We start from the raw sequence: 18,998 nt of genomic DNA, 5'->3' as shown, positions 1-18,998 counted from the left end.
GCTATTGTTCTTTTTTATTCTGGTGCATCACACAGTTTTATCAGTACCAAATTTAGTGCCAAGTGTCAATTGCCTTTTCACCACACCAATGGGGGCATTACAATCTCAACACCAGGAGGCAGGGTTGCCACCTACCAGATCAATAGACACGTACCAATTAAGCTGGGTAGTTTCATTTTCAAAACCACTCTCTTGATAATGGGGTTGGATAGTGTGGATATCATCCTAGGGACTGATTGGTTATCATGGCACCACGTGGTGATTGATGTCGCAGCCAGAGCCATAGAAATCCACTCTCCTTTGGATGGCGAGATTACCTTATATCTGCCCGACCAGGATTGTACTCGTTCTTGTGCCTTCGTTATGATAGAGTCCCCAGTGGAAAAGATCCCAGTGGTCTGTGACTACCCGGATGTGTTTCCGGATGAGTTGCGAGGGATGCCACCTGACAGAGACATTGAGTTCGCAATCGAGTTACAACCCGGGACTGCTCCTATCTCCAAGAGACCCTATAGGATGCCTCCCGCGGAATTGGCAGAATTGAAGAAGCAATTGCAAGAGTTGTTAGACAAGGGGTTTATTCGCCCAAGTACTTCACCATGGGGATGTCCAACATTATTTGTGAAGAAAAAGGATGAGAGTTTGAAAATGTGTGTTGACTACCGCCCTCTCAATGCGGTGACTATCAAGAACAAATACCCACTGCCCCGTATTGATGTTCTGTTTGATCAGTTGGTAGGAGCCAAAGTGTTCTCCAAGATAGATCTTCGCTCAGGCTACCACCAGATTAAGATCCGTGCAAGTGATATTCCCAAGACGGCTTTCTCTACCAGATATGGGCTGTATGAGTTTTTGGTGATGTCTTTTGGGCTGACCAATGCCCTGGCTTACTTTATGTACCTGATGAACTCAGTGTTTATGCCAGAGTTAGACAAGTTCGTGGTCGTTTTCATTGATGATATTCTGGTCTATTCCAAGAATGAAGCCGAGCACACCAAACATTTGCATACTGTGCTTCAGAGACTGCGTGACCATAGATTGTATGCCAAGTTGTCTAAATGTGAATTCTAGCTGAAGGAGATTAAATTCTTGGGTCACACCATTTCCCAGGATGGGATATCAGTTGATCCTGAGAAGGTACAAGAGGTGATGGATTGGAAACCCCCGACTACAGTGAAGCAAATTCGAAGTTTTCTGGGTTTGGCAGGATATTATCGACGATTTATTCCGGATTTCTCCAGGATTGCCAAACAAATGACTGAACTGTTGAAGAAGGGAGTCAAGTATGATTGGAGCCAAAAGTGCGAGGATGCCTTTCACATTTTGAGGCAGCATTTGACAACAGCCCCAGTGCTGGCTCAACCTGACAACACCAAGCCATTTGAAGTTTATTGTGATGCTTCTGGTACAGGTTTGGGATGTGTCTTGATGCAAGAGAACAGAGTCATTGCTTATGCTTCCCGAGCACTCAGACCCCATGAGCAGAACTACCCTACGCATGATCTGGAATTGGCAGCTGTGGTTCATGCTCTTAAGATATGGAGACACTACTTGATGGGAGCTCACTGTAACATCTACACTGATCACAAGAGTCTCAAATACATCTTCACTCAGGCAGATCTGAACATGAGGCAGAGGAGATGGTTGGAGTTAATCAAGGACTATGATTTGGAAGTGCATTACCATCCTGGCAAAGCCAATGTTGTGGCAGATGCCTTGAGCAGAAAGGCCCAGTGCAATTGTATGAGCATGGATGCAAGAGTTACCACCCTGTGCGATGAGCTGTGCAAGCTGAACCTGGAAGTTGTTTCTTCCGGTGACCTAAGCTATATCTCGGTGGAGCCCACATTGCAAGAGCAAATAGTCAGGGCACAGATTGAAGATAAAGGTGTTCAGATGATCAAGGAAATGATCAAGCAAAAGGCAGAAAAATACAAGTGCTTCCGTCAGGACAGCAAGGGAATTCTATGGTTTGGAGATCGATTAGTTGTTCCCAAGGACCCTGAGCTCAGAAAGAAGATATTGGATGAAGCTCACCTTTCCAAATTCTCCATGCACCCTGGTAGCAACAAGATGTACCATGATCTCAGATCTTTGTATTGGTGGACCAGAATGAAGAGGGAAATTGCCAAGTACATATCCGAGTGCGATACCTGTCAGAGAATCAAAGCTAGTCATTTGAAGGCAGCAGGCCCTTTGCAACCCCTTCCCATACCATCTTGGAAATGGGAGGACATTTGCATGGATTTTATCGTAGGATTGCCCAATACCTCCAGGCACCATGATTCCATTTGGGTTATTGTGGACAGGTTAACTAAGACTGCTCATTTCTTGCCAGTACATACCACCCACAAGACAGAAAGGTATGCAGAAATATATGTTGATCAAATAGTGTGGTTGCATGGTATTCCAAAAACCATTGTATCTGACAGAGGAGCACTGTTTGTGGCACGCTTTTGGGAGCAGCTACAAGAATCCCTTGGGACCCAAGTAATACGAAGCTCAGCATACCATCCTCAAACAGATGGCCAGACAGAAAGGGTAAACCAGATTTTGGAAGACATGTTGCGAGCGTGTGCACTACACTACGGAAAGGATTGGGACAAGTGTCTTTCCTTGGCAGAATTTTCTTACAATAACAGCTATCAGTCCAGTCTGAAGATGGCACCTTTTGAAGCCTTATATGGGAGAAGGTGTAGGACCCCACTGAATTGGTCTCAAGCAGGAGAGAGGGAAATTTTTGGGCCAGACTTGGTGCTTGAGGCAGAGGCAAAGGTCAGGGTTATTACCAAGAACTTAGAAGCTGCTCAGGCCAGGCAAAAGAGCTATCATGACAAGAGGCGGAAGCCTCTACAGTTTGAGGTGGGAGATCATGTTTATCTTAAGGTGTCACCCACCAAGGGTGTCCAGAGATTCGGGATCAAGGGCAAGTTAGCTCCTCGCTACATTGGACCCTATGAAATCAAAGCAAGTTGTGGACCCGTAGCCTATCAGTTGGAATTGCCACCTCACATGTCAGCAGTTCACAATGTGTTCCATGTATTTCAGCTGCGGAAATGTGTTCGCCTACCCACTGAAGTGCTGCCAGAACCAGACATTGAGATAAAACCAGACTTGTCCTATCAAGAGTAACCCGTCAAGGTGTTAGATCAGAAGGAGAGATCAACACGGGCAAGGTCAATCAGGATGTATAAAGTTCAGTGGAGTCACCATTCAGCAGAAGAAGCTACATGGGAGACGGAGGATTTTCTACGCTCTCGCTTCCCTGACTTTCTACCCAAAGGAGTCAGTACGTAACCCAAAACCCCACCCCCACCTGCCCTTTGAATACAATTATAAGAAAAACATAGATAACAAGGATAGTCTAAGTTGTGGAATTAACTTAAAAAGGGCTTCCTTCTGAAGTTGCAAAGAGAATGACATTCGAAGAGCAGTTAACAAGAGAAACTTGAGTAAAGAAAAAGTAGCACACCTTCAGGCACCCCTCCAAGGGACTCTACCTCAAATCTCGGGACGAGATTCCTTTAAGGGGGGAGGGTTGTAACACCCCAGGTGTTACTCAGGGTGTCCACCCAAGGCTACCCCTTTTAACCTATTATCACATGAGGATTGATTTGGGCAAAGTACATCAAACTTGGAATTCAAGGTCCTAAGCAAGTGCAAACCATCTTGGATATCATGCCCTAGCTTGTCATGCACATCCAAGGGGGGGGGGATTTCCCAAAACCCTAAAGCAAACCCCTCTTGGGCAATAGGAACCCTAATTGAAGCTAGGATCAAAAGGTCATGTAAACCTTATGATCATGGCTTGGGCCAAATATAAAAGTTGTAGTATGCTTCATAACCTACAAACAATAGTAAGGAAGTACCCCCAAAAAGATTTCAGAAAAGCCCCAAAAAGTTCACCAAAGGTTGAGCACAAGGGAAAATTCAGAATTTGCCTAAGTCTAAAAACTAACCCTTGAACAAAGATCTCACATGTTCACCTTAATCCAAAATTCAAAACACTTCGACCCAATTGACAAAGTGGCGCCAAATTAACCCTAGAATGCCCTGGAAAGAGGTGACACCTACCCTAGGGCGTTTGACACGACTTGGCACCATTTTTGTCTCGACTTGGACCTAGCTGACACAGCCAACTTCTCACCCCTCTATCTCCCTACCCCGACCATATCTTGACTTGGAACTCACAGCAAAAAGGTAGGATATGGAGCAGGGAAGCGACCGTACACAGTGACTTTGCCAAGATACGCACGCTATGGTGCTCAAATCCGCCGTTGAACCATGGCAGAAGTGAGCTCCCACGTGTTCGACGCGGGCTGACACCCGGGGGCGCGCTCAGAGCACGCCCGTGCGTGAACCCCCACTCGCCCGCGGCCGCCCGTGACCACGCCCGCGCCACGGCTATAAAGCCCGTCCCAGTGCTCGGCTGCCTTCCCCGTTGCCTCCTCCGTACCTCGCCTGACTTCCCCGAGCCAGTCCTTAGCTCCGGCGACCTCCCCGCGACCCGCCAGTGCCGCCCGAGAACAACCACCGTGGCCTGCCCTTTTCCCGTCCTCCTCCGTTCGATCCAAGCCTTCAGATAGCTTCCTGGTGAGGCCGTGAAGCTTACTCAAGCTTGAACCGAGGACCCGCGTCACCGGAATAGCGAAACCGTGCTCGCCGGAGTTCTTCCCCCCGCCGGCGCACGTGGACCGGGTAAATCACTGAGCCATTTTCCGATTCAATGCACAGATAGCCTCTACATCACCCCAGGGAGCTCACCGTGTCGTTGGATTGGAATAGGTCGCCGTGGTTTGGCCGGTATACCCGCCGCCGACGAGGACACCCGCCTGCGCGCGAGGACTGAGCGATTCCGGCCATCCCCGCCGGCGAGCCGTACGTCGTTGTGACCGCATAAACCTCCCCGAGCTAACCCTACCCCTCGCCGGACTTCTCTCGTCGTCGGTAAGCCGCGCCACCCCTTTCTTCTCTGCGGGTACTGTTTACACCTGGGAGGGACCGCGGGTGAGAGGAAGAGAAAGTCAGGGGGCTTTTTGAACTGTCAGAGACCTGGGGGAATAGTGGCGCAAGGGTAGAACTGCGAAGATTGATTTAGCTTTAACCCATGGACCTCGGTGCAAACTGCATTTCCAGAAAACCTTATTAAACCTGATTTTAAATTTCAACAGAAACTTTGAAAATCCATAACTTCGGTTTAGTTCATCCAAATTTGGTCAAACAAATTTTGTCAGACTTTAAAAAATGTAACCTACTTAAGAAAAATACAAAACCCCTATGTACTATAGAAAACTTTAAAGTTCTGATTTAATTATAGTTTTGGCCAAAAGCTCAATAATAGAAAGAAAAATAGTTGTACTATTTCGCTAGGGTTAGAAAAAATTGGAGAAGCTTATGTCCACCTACTGACCTAATTAAAAATGTTGAATCTCTCTGTCCACTCCATTAAGTTAGTTTTTACCCCTTATTTTACAATATGCTTAAGGTTAAGAAAAATAGAAAATGTGATTTAAATAATGAACCAGAGGGCACCCCTATTTTTGTTAGGGTACTTATTCAATATAGTTCACTGGAAAAATCTATCATACCCTGGTTTAGTATAAAATAAGTAGAATATCTTTTATTTTAATAAAACAAGGAAAACTGAGAAAAACCCTACAAAAATAACCCCAAGGTGAAAACACCCCAACCCTTGGGATGACTAATGTTTGATTAATAAAAACTTAGGAAAAATATGAAATCTGCTGTTTGACATTTTTCAAATAACAATGTAGTAGAAAGTGCCTTTTTGACATTTAACTTTAGAAAATCATAACTAAATGACCATCCCTTAGCTTTCTATGATTTTTAGCACAGAAGCCTATTATTGCTATAAGATGCCAGCAAAAATAACCTTTAGGACAGAACCCACCCCTAATTAGGAGGTGTAGTGTAAAGTGGCCCATTTTACACCACTCTTGTTATTTTTGTCCAAAGCATAGCCTCTATATTTTAAGCCTCAAATTCTTAAAGCGGGCTAGAATAGCAAATGGCAACCCACTGTAATTTTTACAAAATTTTTGGAAATTATTAAACCACTGTCGTAGTTCAAACCTACACTAGAAACCATAAGTAGAGAATAAAGAAAGGGGAAAAATGAATAATAGGAAATTAGTGTCATCCTAAAAACTCTTTTTAACTTGTCCACTGAAATATGCAAAGGCAATACCAATTCCCTATGTTTATCCTCAATAAAAACTTAAACCTAAAAGTGATAAGCATAACCCACTAAAAGCCCTGCATGACCAAGGAACCCTAAGTTACTCCTTAACTCAGTTTTCTTCTTTAGCCTAATGTTATTAAATCCTGCATAATCATGACATACATGTTCATTACATTCGATAGACTGTAACCTTGCTGACGGAGAGTACGTCCTCGTGCCGGAGCAAGGAGCTGCTCAGGAGGTAGCCCCAGATCCAGCACCAGAGCCTGCACCAGAGGACCTGCCTGCCACTGCTTTGGAAGGCAAGCCCCGGTTTATGCATAACCTGTTATTTATGCTATTTTACTATACTTAATGATTGTAGGACTGAATGTGCACTTAGGTGTAGGAGTTGTTTGAAACCCTAGTTGCATGATCTCAGGAATCCTTTTGAGATGAATACTAGTATGATAGGTCGAGTAGTTGCTTTATTTAATTAAGATCTCGGTAGAAGACGAGTGATTTTTCTAGCACTCGCGCGAGATCAGGATTTGGTTGTACCCACCTTCATACTATTATGATACTAGTTGTAGACAACAATCCATGGGGATTGGTTGTCTACGAGATGGGAAAATGGAATAAGGATTAACGTGCGGATACCTGTGTCAAGCGTTTGAACGTACTAAACACATGCCGAGAAATATGGTAAATCGGTAAGCCTAGTACCTGAGTGAACCTGCCCGCAGACTTTGCCCCTCACGCGACCTGAGACGTGGTCTCCCATTCCGGTTATGGTGGGTACAAGTGCGGTCACTGCACGACGGCAGTCGGGGTCAGTGAGGCATTGTACGCCAAGGCGGTGAGCCCTGATCTGTTGCCAGGGAATCGATGGGGACGGTTGATGTGTGTGGGACGGAGTGCCCCTACATGTCGTGTGTTTAGGTTTACCTTGCAAGGATAAAAACTTGATTCGAATCGTCTGCTTCTCGCAGCTAATGAGACTGCTTGATCCATTGTACTGCATTGAGTAACAAGTGGAAATATGATGAGTTGCTATAAGATGTTGATTGCTAAAATGTTTGTTACTATGTATGAGTAGATAGTACACATTTAGCCTTAAGAGAGTCACACTTAAACATGACAAAGTTAAAACTTGACTTAGAAACTCAGCTAGTGCTTTTGGCAACCAAACCCCACAGCCAAACAGCTGCATGTCTAGAGGTAGAGGAGTAGACTCCTCACACCGGGTAAGTCTAGCTGAGTATTAGTATACTCAGCCTTGCTTGTGGCACAATTTTAAAGGTTCTCTGGAGGACATGGTTGCTGGAGTGACTTGGCCGTCCATCTTGCCACCGGGTTGGACTGTCGAGTGGGACCCTACCTCGGCTGAGGAGGAGCATGAGGAGTGATGGGACAGGCTTCCCCATCTCTCTGTTTAATTACCGTTAGTTTTATTCCGCTGCACTTCGAACAATGATGACTACTTTTGCAAAACTCCGATGATGATGTAATAATTTAATACTCTTTCATGCATGGTTTTATGCTTTATTGTATTTGCTCTGTGACTCACCATCGAGTGAGATTGTGGTACTTGATCCTGTCAGTGGCCGTGTCGGACTAGATCCGAGGGATTGACGGGTTATTCCCATTTAAGTGTGGTCTAGCCTCTAAGGCGGGACTTAGGCACTTAAGTTGGAATAATTCGGGCAGTTCCGCCACATAACAACTCGAAGTGATGGCTCGAAGAAGATCCCAAAAGAAAAAAGAAGACACCTCCGAAGGAAAACAATGAGGTAACTCTTGAGATATTACTTTCCGATTGTTCTAATTATGTTTCATGGTCTACTAGTGTGATAAATGCTTTTAGAACCATAGACTCACAATTAGAACAAATTTTAGACAAGAGTATTATACCCTCTAGTTATAATGGGAAAAATGCTTCTAAGGAAGATCAAGGATGTATACGCTTAAACTATCTTGCTTATGACATCTTAAGTAATTCTCTTAGCAAAGAAGATTACCGTGCCTTCATAATGAATTATAATGAATCTATTCATGATGCGCATGATATTTGGACTAGAATTAAAAGTAAATTTAATGAGTCCAAACATGTTAGTTCATATGATACTTCTACTTTCTTTAGTCCATGTGAAACTAACCCTTTGAAGGAAGAAGAAGAAAATGAACGTTGGAGACCAAACGATGAATCCACCTCTTCAAAAGGTTTGTCCTCCCATTACGATTCCCACATATGTTGTGTGGCTAATGAAACTGATAGTGGAAGCACAAATGAGGATGAGGAGGATGAAAGAAGATTCATGCAAATCTACGATCATCTAAGCCAAGAAGATAAGGCGGTCATGATCAAACTTCTAAAAGGAGCGAGAGAGCAAAGCAAAGCTCTTCACATGCTAGAAGATATTCTCACCATAAAAATGCAAAGCTTCGAAGAATTGACTAAAGAACATGAGGAGCTAAAGTGCTCTCATGTTGATTTGGTCCAAAGGTATGAATCTATTTCAATTGAGCAAGATAACTCTTTATTTTGTGTCGCTCAATTAGTAAATAGGAATGCCTTGCTTAAGGACCAAGTAGAAAGGCTAAAAATTGAAAATCTAGCCTTTAAAGAAAAACATGATATGCTTCTATGTTCTCATAAAAATCTTATGGATGATCATATTATGTTAAACATTGCTCATGAGGTTGTGATAGAAAACTTAAAATCCCAACAACCTCACTCATGCACATGTATTCAAATTGAAACTGTATTACCATGTGCTAATGCTTGTTGCTCGTCAACAAGCAAATCCTCCTTTGAGCTAGAATCTCCAGGAACAAAAGATGATACATGTCAAAAGCTCAAGGAAGAAAACGAGATGCTAAGAACGAGCTTGACACAACTAAAAGGGAAGTGCTCTGCTCAACCTTTTCAAGATAACCGTGATTACATGGTGAAGAAGCTTGAGTCAGGAACAACCGTGGCATGCACAAAATCCCTTGAAGAAAATGTCAAGGACTTAAGGATTGTCAAGAGGAAGGAACAAAAGAAGAAAATCAATACCTCTGCCAAACGCCTCAACCATGCCTCCATGCAAGGTAACATCCAAGGTAATGATCAAGCCACATTTCACACTAAGAAAAATAAGAAGTGTAGTGAATGCTTTGAAAAGAGGCACTTGATTAGGTCATGTCCCTATATTGAAGAAAATGGCTTAATTATTAAGGATAATAAACTTTGTTTTAAATGCTCAAAGAAGGGACATTTAGTTAAGTCTTGTCCCATGTGAAACAAAAAGGCATAGTTTTAGAAAAGAAAATAGTTACTAACCATGTAGCGAGCAAGAAACAAGGAAAGAAGAAATCTTCAAGACATGAAGATCGCCTTTGCTACATATGTCGAAAGAAAGGACATCAATGTAAGGACTGTCCTATTGGTAACTATCCCGCTCCTAGCTTGTCAATTAATTCATATAAAACTAGGCAACCCAAAACTGCAACTTGTGCTAAAAAGGTAATGAGTTTACCAAGTGCTAGCACAAAGGACATTTGGGTTCCTAAATCTTTGTTGACTAACCTTGATGGACCCATCAAGAGATGGGGACCAAAATATGCTTGACAAGCCTTGTAGAGGAAGAAGATGATATGAAGCTTTGGAAGTGCTTGAGAGGGTCAATTCAATTCATATCAACTCAAGCTATCAATCTTACAATGATCTATATCTCTAAGATTGACCCAAAGTTATTTTGAGTTATTACATCTACAACTCATATCATCCTGAGCAGGATATTGAAGTTGTAGGAATTAAAGGATTATCCTGTGTGGAAAATCAAAGCCTACAACATGGAGGAAAGCCAAAGGATGGTAACACTCATGTCTTTAAGTGCAAGTATCTTCAATTATCATTTATTTTGTGTCTTGTGTAGTCACATTGAAAATTGAAGCACTTAAAATATTTTTGAATTATGTCACCATTCTTTGGAGAAACTCCTCTCATATGGTAGATTGAATTTTCATCATTTCAACATTATGGCATTCTACATGCTTTAAAATTATTGTAAGTACCATATGGCATGTTTTACTCTAATCATCCCATTATTGCCATGTTCTAGACATAGAGACATATTCCAATTTCTTAAAAGAATAAGGTGTCGTATAAGGAATTCAAATCCTTAGGACACTTATAAAGGGAATATCTCTTTATGAATAGAATCGTGAGACTATTGTTTTTGTCTAAGTGACTTAAGTAGTCTCACATATTGAGAATAAGTTTCTCTTTGGAAATGTGTAATCTAACATGAAAAGAAAAATCAATCCAATGATTTATGACGTATTTCTTCTTGCTTAAATTGGATATGATTCTTCTACATTCATCGCTCTTCATGATTATGAATTAGATTTATTCCCATAATCTTAAGAAATTGACTATGCTTGTTTTATGAGTTAAAACTGAGCATAACATCATCTATGGGATAATCTAGTTCATGTTATGAAGTTTCCATGCCTTAGTAATCTATTTTTCATTCCTTCTCGAAATGATTACAAAAGGGGAAACTAGTTGTCACACCCGGTTTTAGAAGGCAAACCGAATGCGAACCATGTATGTGCCAGGATCAGTTATTCACGTACACAGCAGTTACATAACATGGACATCATCACACAGTGCTCAAAATAGTATTAAGAAGGGAAATAGTCGATTACATCATACGTCTGAGACGTCCATATAGTCCTTACAATAAATCAAAGTGCGGAAAAGAAACGTAGATAAACGCGGCCTTCACAGGCAGCCGACTGGGGGTTGCCGCTAACCCACACCTAGAACTCATCGTAGTCTTGGAACTCTTGGAAGTCTCCTTCCACAGCTTCATCTTCGCCTGAGCAGTGGTTGCAATGCTGACAACCTGAGGATGGGGGGGGGTTTGGTGTGTAGAGCAAGGGTGAGTACACATCAACATACTCAGCAAGTATCCTGTTTTGGCTGTAGTGGACTAGCTTTATGTGGGGATAAGTCAAGCAGTTGCTTTTAGTTGGTCAGATTATTACTTACTAGTAGAAAGCCAAGTTTTAGCATTAACCCAAGTTATTAACCCAAACGTACTCCTTTCCAAACGGAAAGAGTACCATTTACCAGCACCATAGTCATAACCAAAACCATCAATCTCATCGCCACCTGTACCAAAGTATCTCTGATCGAGTACCACTAATCACTGGAGCTCCCTTGGCCGCTCATAACCGCGAGCACGGCTGATATATCAGTTTTCAAACACTCTGCAGAGGTTGTGCACTTTACCCACAAGCCGTGATTCCCATTCTGCCCGGAGATCATGACTCTCCATTGATCACTACCAAGGTGACCCAGCAGGGCATCACTACGTAGCCTTTACAGAGATTCCCCGGGGCTGTAGCCACCCGTTAGGTTTCCTAAATGCACCGCACTCCTCCCCAAGGGGCGAACCCAAACTTGCAGAGCGAGCCGCATACACCGAGCCCCATTGACGGCACGACGGCTAAGTGAACTACACCCCGGATCCTCTAATTATTCAGCTAAGGGCATCCCATTCCACCCTCATGGTTGCACTGTTTTCCCGGGCGGTCATCCATAGAACAGGTCCTTACGGAGAGGCACTCGAGAAACCGCTCGAGCCCCCTTGATGACCACAAGTACCACATCATAATAAGAGAAGGGAAAACAGCGTATCATAGATAATCTCATCATGTTCATTGATTAGAGTTTGAGCAATAGCATAAAGCTAAACAATAATAATCCAACCCAGATAGGTAAACAAGGACATGGATAACAAAAGCTAGTCAATCCTTAGGCATAAATGTGTAAAGCGGGAGGTGAATTAAATAATGAATAGGACATAGATAGGTCAAGGGACACTTGCCTCCACCAACCGACTGCTGCTCAGGGGCTTCTCCTGCGGGTTCCTCGGGCTCTTCAACCGGATCGTTCTCTAAGCGGGTGCAAACATACATACATCCATCCATTGAAATTAGGAAACCAACAGTACACCATACAAGAGAACAAGTAAAGCAAATATGCATAGAATACCACATACGATAATGAATTTACTTTGGTTAGAAAGAAACGAGGGAAGGTTTCGTAGGGGTTAAGGCTTATGCTCGAGGGGCACTACGGGTAAACGAATGACTAGACGTCACGCGCTCTAGTTCCAGTTGGTCCTAACAAAAGGATTAGCTACATGCACTAATGTAAACACGATCACTTTTAGTAGATTAACATTGAATAAGATAGACGATTGACTATACAAATTAACTATCGTAACCAATTTCCAAATTGAGACTCCTACCTTATTAATATAAACAACGTGATTAGCGCATATAGGAGACGAGGGGGGTAGACGGGGCGTCTGGGGGTAGACGGGGCACGACGAGTCGTGCCAAGGCACGCGCACTACGCGGACACGCGCGCGAGGCCGCATGCACACGCCACGAACTAACCGTGCGCACGTCGGGGCCGTGCGCTAGCCGAGCTCAAAGCCGCGCGCCATAGGCACGCTGGGCCGAACTCAAGGCTACGCCGGGGCCGACACGACGCGAGCAAGACACGGCGGGGCGGGCGGGCAAGCACGCCGGGGCAAGCGAGCGCGAGCGAGCGAGGACGCGGCCGGACGAGGCCGAGCGCGGGGACGGGCGGCCGAGCCGGGGCACGGGGACGGTTGAACCGGGGGGGCTGAGCTCGCCGGGAGGCGGGCGGCTCGCCGGAGCGGGCGCGAGGGCGGGGCCGGGCGAGGGCGGCTCGCCGGAGGGCGGCGAGGCGGGGCCGGCGCGGGCGCGGGGCTCGCCGGAGGCGAGGCGGCCGAGGGCGGCCAAGCCGGGGGGCGGGGCCGAGGGGCGCGGCCGAGCGCGGGACGGGGCGGGGGCTCGCCGGAGCGGCCGGGCGCGGGCTCGAGGGAGGCGAGGCGGGGCGGCGCGGGGCAGCCGAGCCGGGGGCGGCCGGGGTCAAGGACGAGCGGCGCGGCCGGGCGCGGGAGGCCGGGGCGCGGGGCTCGCCGGAGCGGGGCCGGGCGAGGGCGGCCGGGGCGCGGGGCGGGCGCGGCCGGGGCAGCCGAGCCGGGGGCGGCCGGGGTCGGGGCGGGCGCGGCCGGGCGCGGGGACGCCGGGGCGCGGCCGGGCGGGGCAGCCGGGGCGCGGGGCGGGGCGGCCGGGCGCGGGGACGCCGGAGCGCGGCCGGGCGGGGGGTCGGGGACGGGCGCGGCCATGGCGCGGGGGAGAGGGCGCCGGAGGGAGGGAGGAGAGGGGGGAGGGAGGAGAGGGGGTCTCACCGGAGGGGAGAACGGCGGCGGCGGCGCCGGGGGCGGCGGCGGCGCGGGGGAGCGGCGGCGGCGCGGGGGCAAGGGGCGGCGGCGGCTAGGGTTAGGGTTAGGGAGGGAGAGAGAGAGAGAGATGACGGGCAGGGCCCGCGGGGGGATTTTTGGGAAAAAAAAGAAAAGGGGTGGGGGGCGGCTGGGCCGGCTGGGCCCAAAGTGGGAGGGGGAAGGGGGCGCGCGGCTGGGCCGGCGCGGGGCCCACGCGGGGGGGAGAGGGGAGGGGGCGGCTGGGCCGCCAGCTGGGCCGGCCGAAGGGGGGGGCTGGGCCGAAATGGGAAAGGGAGGGAGGGAGAGAAAAAGAAAAGGGTTTTCTTTTTCTAAAATCTAATTTTCTTTGGATGAATGCTTTTACATTTTTAAACAATCAAAAGTATGCATGGTTCGGCATGGTGCATCACACGAAATAAAGTGTTTTAAGGTTTTGCTTTACACGAGGTCTAAAGCCAAAACCCGCTGCGACTTTGGAAAAGATCAAGGCTTAGCGAGAAGAAAAGGGAAAAAGGAAAGAGTAACGCCTGAATTTGGTGAGAGAAAAGAAGAAAAAATTCTACCCCCAAATTCAGGGTGTTACACTAGTGCTTGTGTTACTAATTAAATATCTCTTGAGCATATTTATGAAAATCTACAAGAGAGTAAGTGCATGTTCGATTTATTAAAATACGCAAGCCTCAAGGGTTGCTCTTCACCTAAAAGAAGAAAGGTAAAAGCAAAGGTATGGGAACTCATCTTCTTTATCAACAATAGTTTCCATCAATTGGTATTTGTTCTAAATTATCATACTCTACCTTTGAGAAGAATAGATTCCTTATTGGACTTACATCAGCTAGAAGTGCATTCAATTTTGTTTTCATAAATGCACTAGTCCATTAGAATCTAATTCATGTCTTTGCTATATCTGTTCTCATATTGATATGCTTCTAAGTTATGTTAATAAATTCAATATGTAAAAGTAAACTTCCTATGATTAATTAGAAATGCTAAAAGGTGCATATTCCTCTTTTCTAATGATGTGCACTAATATTAAGGATTTTACTTTATGTCTGTGTGATTTGTGGATGATGAATTGTTTATATCTCTTATCAAAGAAATCATCATCTATTATATACTCCCTTGTGCTGCTAATATCTCTTTCTCGGGTATTTTCAGTAAGTTTGAAAGGGAAAAGAGACAACTAAAGGGAGGACACTCAAATGAAAAGGAAGACGTCAAGAACAACAACACCTACTTAGACAGTAAGATCTTCAAATTAATCAATGGTGTGGTTGTAAGTATTCTAGACCTTTTTCATTTTAAGAATACCAGACATAAGTTGATTATTGCAAATTCTTCATATGCCTTGATCAAGATGTTCAATGAATTCCCCTATTTGTCTTTAAAAGAAGAGTGCATCTAACTAAGTCATTCAAATACTTGATGCATACCTTTAAGGGGAGCCCATTTCTATATCTTGATCATGTTGAGTCTAACAGTTTCTCTTAGTAATCTCATGTAGTCTCATGTATGAGAATGAGTTTCTCGTGAAGTATGCTACTATAACTCAATCCTTTTTGGTAAACAAGTATCACTTTTATCCAGGATTGCAACTTTCATTATTCAAGTAGCATATTCACTAGATTCTCCTGTTATGAGCTTATTTGATAACCTAGTGCATATGATTTGATCACATCTGTTATACTTTTGATCATTGAATAGCTTCAATTGATACTTATGTTGCTTAGTGCTTCATCTATTATCAATTTATGTCTCTCATGCATATGCACTAAGTTAAAAGGAGAGTTTAGGATAAATTTATGCAATTTGTGATCTACTTGATATTTGATAATAATGATTTGTTTAGAGAAAAGGATCACTAGATGTAGAATTCTATCTTGTGCAAAATAATTCTATACATTGTCTTGAGCATAGGACTTAAGTGACCAATACTAAGGACAAAGCACAATGAAGAGAGCATCTCTATGTGAAGGTACAAAAGGATAAACTACTTCCTATCATTTACACATGTACCTAGATTTCCCTCTTATAAGTATATTGCATATCTTTAAATTACAAGAGGAAGAAAAAGCATGTCTATGCATAACTCTGCTTCATACCTAGTTTAAGCTATCATAATTTCATTCCTGCTTTGATGCATTTTTGTTAAAACTGGGTGAAGTGATATTCTTGAGCTTAAAGCTTAACCTTGTAATGAGGATAAGCTACCCTTGTTCCAAAGGTGGAGGTTCCTTAAGCTTATTTGAATCCTTAAGGGTAAATGCATCAAATTTTTATAACATGCTTTCTGAGGTACGTAGTCTATTATGAGCATCACGTTTATGACATATCTTTTGATATTATATATCTCTTTTAGTTGGTACTTGCTCTTCATTCATATTTTTTCTTATACCAAAGTTCAATGTGTAGAACTTGCATCCTCAAACCTCACAAGTCCTAAGATGCATTGATCTACAATTATTCATCACTTGTATGCACAAGTTTAAGGGGAGCAATTCTCTACACATTAAATCCTTGAGACTAACCATTCTTCAAGTATATGTTGTGCTTAGTCTCAAATTGAAAGGGAAACAGAGTTTTGAGCAAAGGGAGCGCTTCCACTTCATATTCATTCGGTATCAACCACCCTTGCTCAAACTCATGTACTTCAATTCCATATCTATTGAAAAGGCCTCAAAATTTCTTCATTTTTGGTGCTTAATGCCAAAGGGGGAGAAAGTATTAGGCCAAAGCAAAAGGACTGCACCACCACCCTATTTTCTGAAAATGTTTTAAACTATTTTATAACAAAGGGGAGAACTTATTCAGGAAGTGTTTTGGAAATGGTCAAAGGAAAAGCATTTGGAAAAAGGGAAAAACTTTAAATCTTAGAAATGCTCTTAAAATTTCATTCTTGTACCTTGGGCCATACGCAAATAACTTTGAAAAAGATTTTATCAAAAGTTTGCAAAAACCATCACATGTGGTGCAAAAGTGGTCCAAAGCTACAATCATATCAATATCACTCATATGCACTTAGAACCACTTTCATTTCAGTAGCTTATGAACACTTGACCAATTGCAAACTAGTTACAATTTTATACTTCATATTTGCTTTGGTTTGTGTTGGCATCAACCACCAAAAAGGGGGAGATAGAAAAGAAAAATGGCCTTAAACCATTTCTTATATTTTAGTGCTTGATGACCATCACAACCATTCGAACTAACTAGTTTGCCTAGTCTTTGATTCACAGGTTCATAAGATTCAACAGTTCAGTTTCTAAGAAAGAATCAGTTCAGATTCAACCAAATAGGGGTAAAACATGAGATAGATAAACTACCAATAGTTCTACTCTTTGGATAAGTTCAAAATACCCCGAGAAATGTATTCAACACTTCTAGAAAGGTTGGAAAGCTCAAAATCAACGTATCACTATTTTGGAGCTAGTTTGAGCAAAAGAAGAAATATGAATGAAAGAATCAAAATGTTCATGATCCATGATTTAGAATAGATGGAAAGCCACTTGAGATATTTTTCTAAGTCATAGGATCTCTCTCAAGTTTAGCCAAAGCAACTTGGAGAAGATTGTTCAAAGATCAACGGGAAGTCAGAAACTCAAGTTCTGAAATTGCCTAGCGCGGACCGTCCGGCCCCTTCTGGTGGACCGTCCGCGACACCGTTTCGACTTCGGCCAAGAACTGAAAATCGTGGATAGTCCGACTAAACCGCGGACTGTCCGGCTCTATAGTGCGGACCGTCCGGCTATAATTCACGGACCGTCCGCATGTGAAGACCTGGTTCAGCCCGAAGGTGACAAGTTGAGCAAAAGGAATTATAAAGCTGGCGCGGGCCGTCCGGGACCAAGGGCGGACCATCCGAGTGGAGTGACCGAGGCAGATAGCCATTGATCTAGCCGTTGATCTATCAGGCGTATCCGTTGGAGATGTCAGAATCGACCGTTGGAGGGTCGCGGACCGTCTGGGCCCTAGCCGCGGACCGTCCACCAGTGCAATTTCTGGCAGATGCGCCCCAACGGCTATATGGGTGGTTGAGGGCTATAAAAGCCACCCCAACCAGTCCATTCAAGAGGATTCATTGATCCATTTCATACACAAGAGTTGGGTATTCACTCCTATCTACTAGAGCAACACTTCTATGCACATCAAAGCCTCACAAGTGCCACAAAAGAGAGATCAAGCAAGAAAGAGCTACTCGTGTGCGTTTAGTGATAGTGCCTTGTGAGAATCATTGAGAGAAAGTGTGTGCTACCTCTTGTGATCATTTGAGCGTGGAGTTTTGACTCCCATTCATTGTAAAGCTAGCAAGAGCCCCTTATCTTTGTGGTTGGCCTTGCGGAGACTTTGGTCTTTTGTTGACAAAGAAGAAGCACTCGCCGGTCTTGTTGATCGGTGGAGAGAGGGAAAGGGTTGAAAAAGACCCGTCCTTCGTGGACTCCTAACGGGGATTAGGTTCTTGGTGAACCGAACCTCGGTAAAACAAATCACACGTGTCACTTGTGTTTATTGCTTGTGATTTGTTTGTTGTCTCCCTCTCTAAGTTCTCTTGCACTATTCTTTGCTAATATTATTTTGTGTTGCTTCAAGTTAAATTCTTATTTAGAGAAGCAACACCTTGCAAGAAAGAATTTGTGTTATTCCTCTTCTTATCTAAGCCCTCTTGCTTTATTCTATATAAAACATTTTAGTTGTGTTGATTTGTTAATTCCGCATTCTTTGAAAGCAATACTCTTTGCAAGCAAAGGACTTAGTTTTTATACTCCGAAAATTGTGAATCTTGTTCTAACCACTAATCAAGGGATCAAGCCTGGGTTTAGAGTTATAATTTTCAGGTTTCACCTATCCACCCCCCCCCCCCTCTAGGTGACTTTCAAATAGTTTAAAGAGTGCTCTAAATACATAGCTTATAAAGGAAGGATTAGATTGCATATTTTTTTGAAAGGATTAGTTTAACCATCTTAAACAAATTAAATTTTCCCCTTTATCTTTCTTTTCCTTAATTGAGTATGCATAAAGGAAAAGAAAAATCAAATAATTCCCACATCACTTAACATATAAGCATACTTATTTATTTATCTTGTTATTTTTCTCTTACACTGATTTTGGGCTTTACACTAAGCTTATACGTCTGTCATCTCCCTTGCACGGTAATAGTTAGGTGTTTTTTAGTTCACATAATTGTAATGTGATGGGTAACAAATAACGATAAATCATGTTTGTTTAAATCTAACTGTAATCATATACCACACTAAAAATGGATACTAGCCTATTTGAACTTATTATCGTTGTCAGTCTAGGCCTCGTTTGGCAAGTCTAGGATCTAATACATGTGAGCCAAACCACTCGTGGATAAGATGGATCACGTCCAGCCATCCAATCCCCCTCCAACCGATCTCCACACACTTGTATTGATTTCCATGTGAATACAAGTGTAACATATTTACTGTTTTGCCATCACTACAACGAAACATTGCAATATGCTTTACTAGCGTTATATA

The sequence above is a fragment of the Zea mays genome, chromosome 1, assembly GCF_902167145.1.
Source record: "Zea mays cultivar B73 chromosome 1, Zm-B73-REFERENCE-NAM-5.0, whole genome shotgun sequence".
NCBI classification, from domain to species: domain Eukaryota; kingdom Viridiplantae; phylum Streptophyta; class Magnoliopsida; order Poales; family Poaceae; genus Zea; species Zea mays.
The sequence above is the reverse complement of the archived record's forward strand: the minus strand, read 5'-3'. Positions refer to the sequence as shown.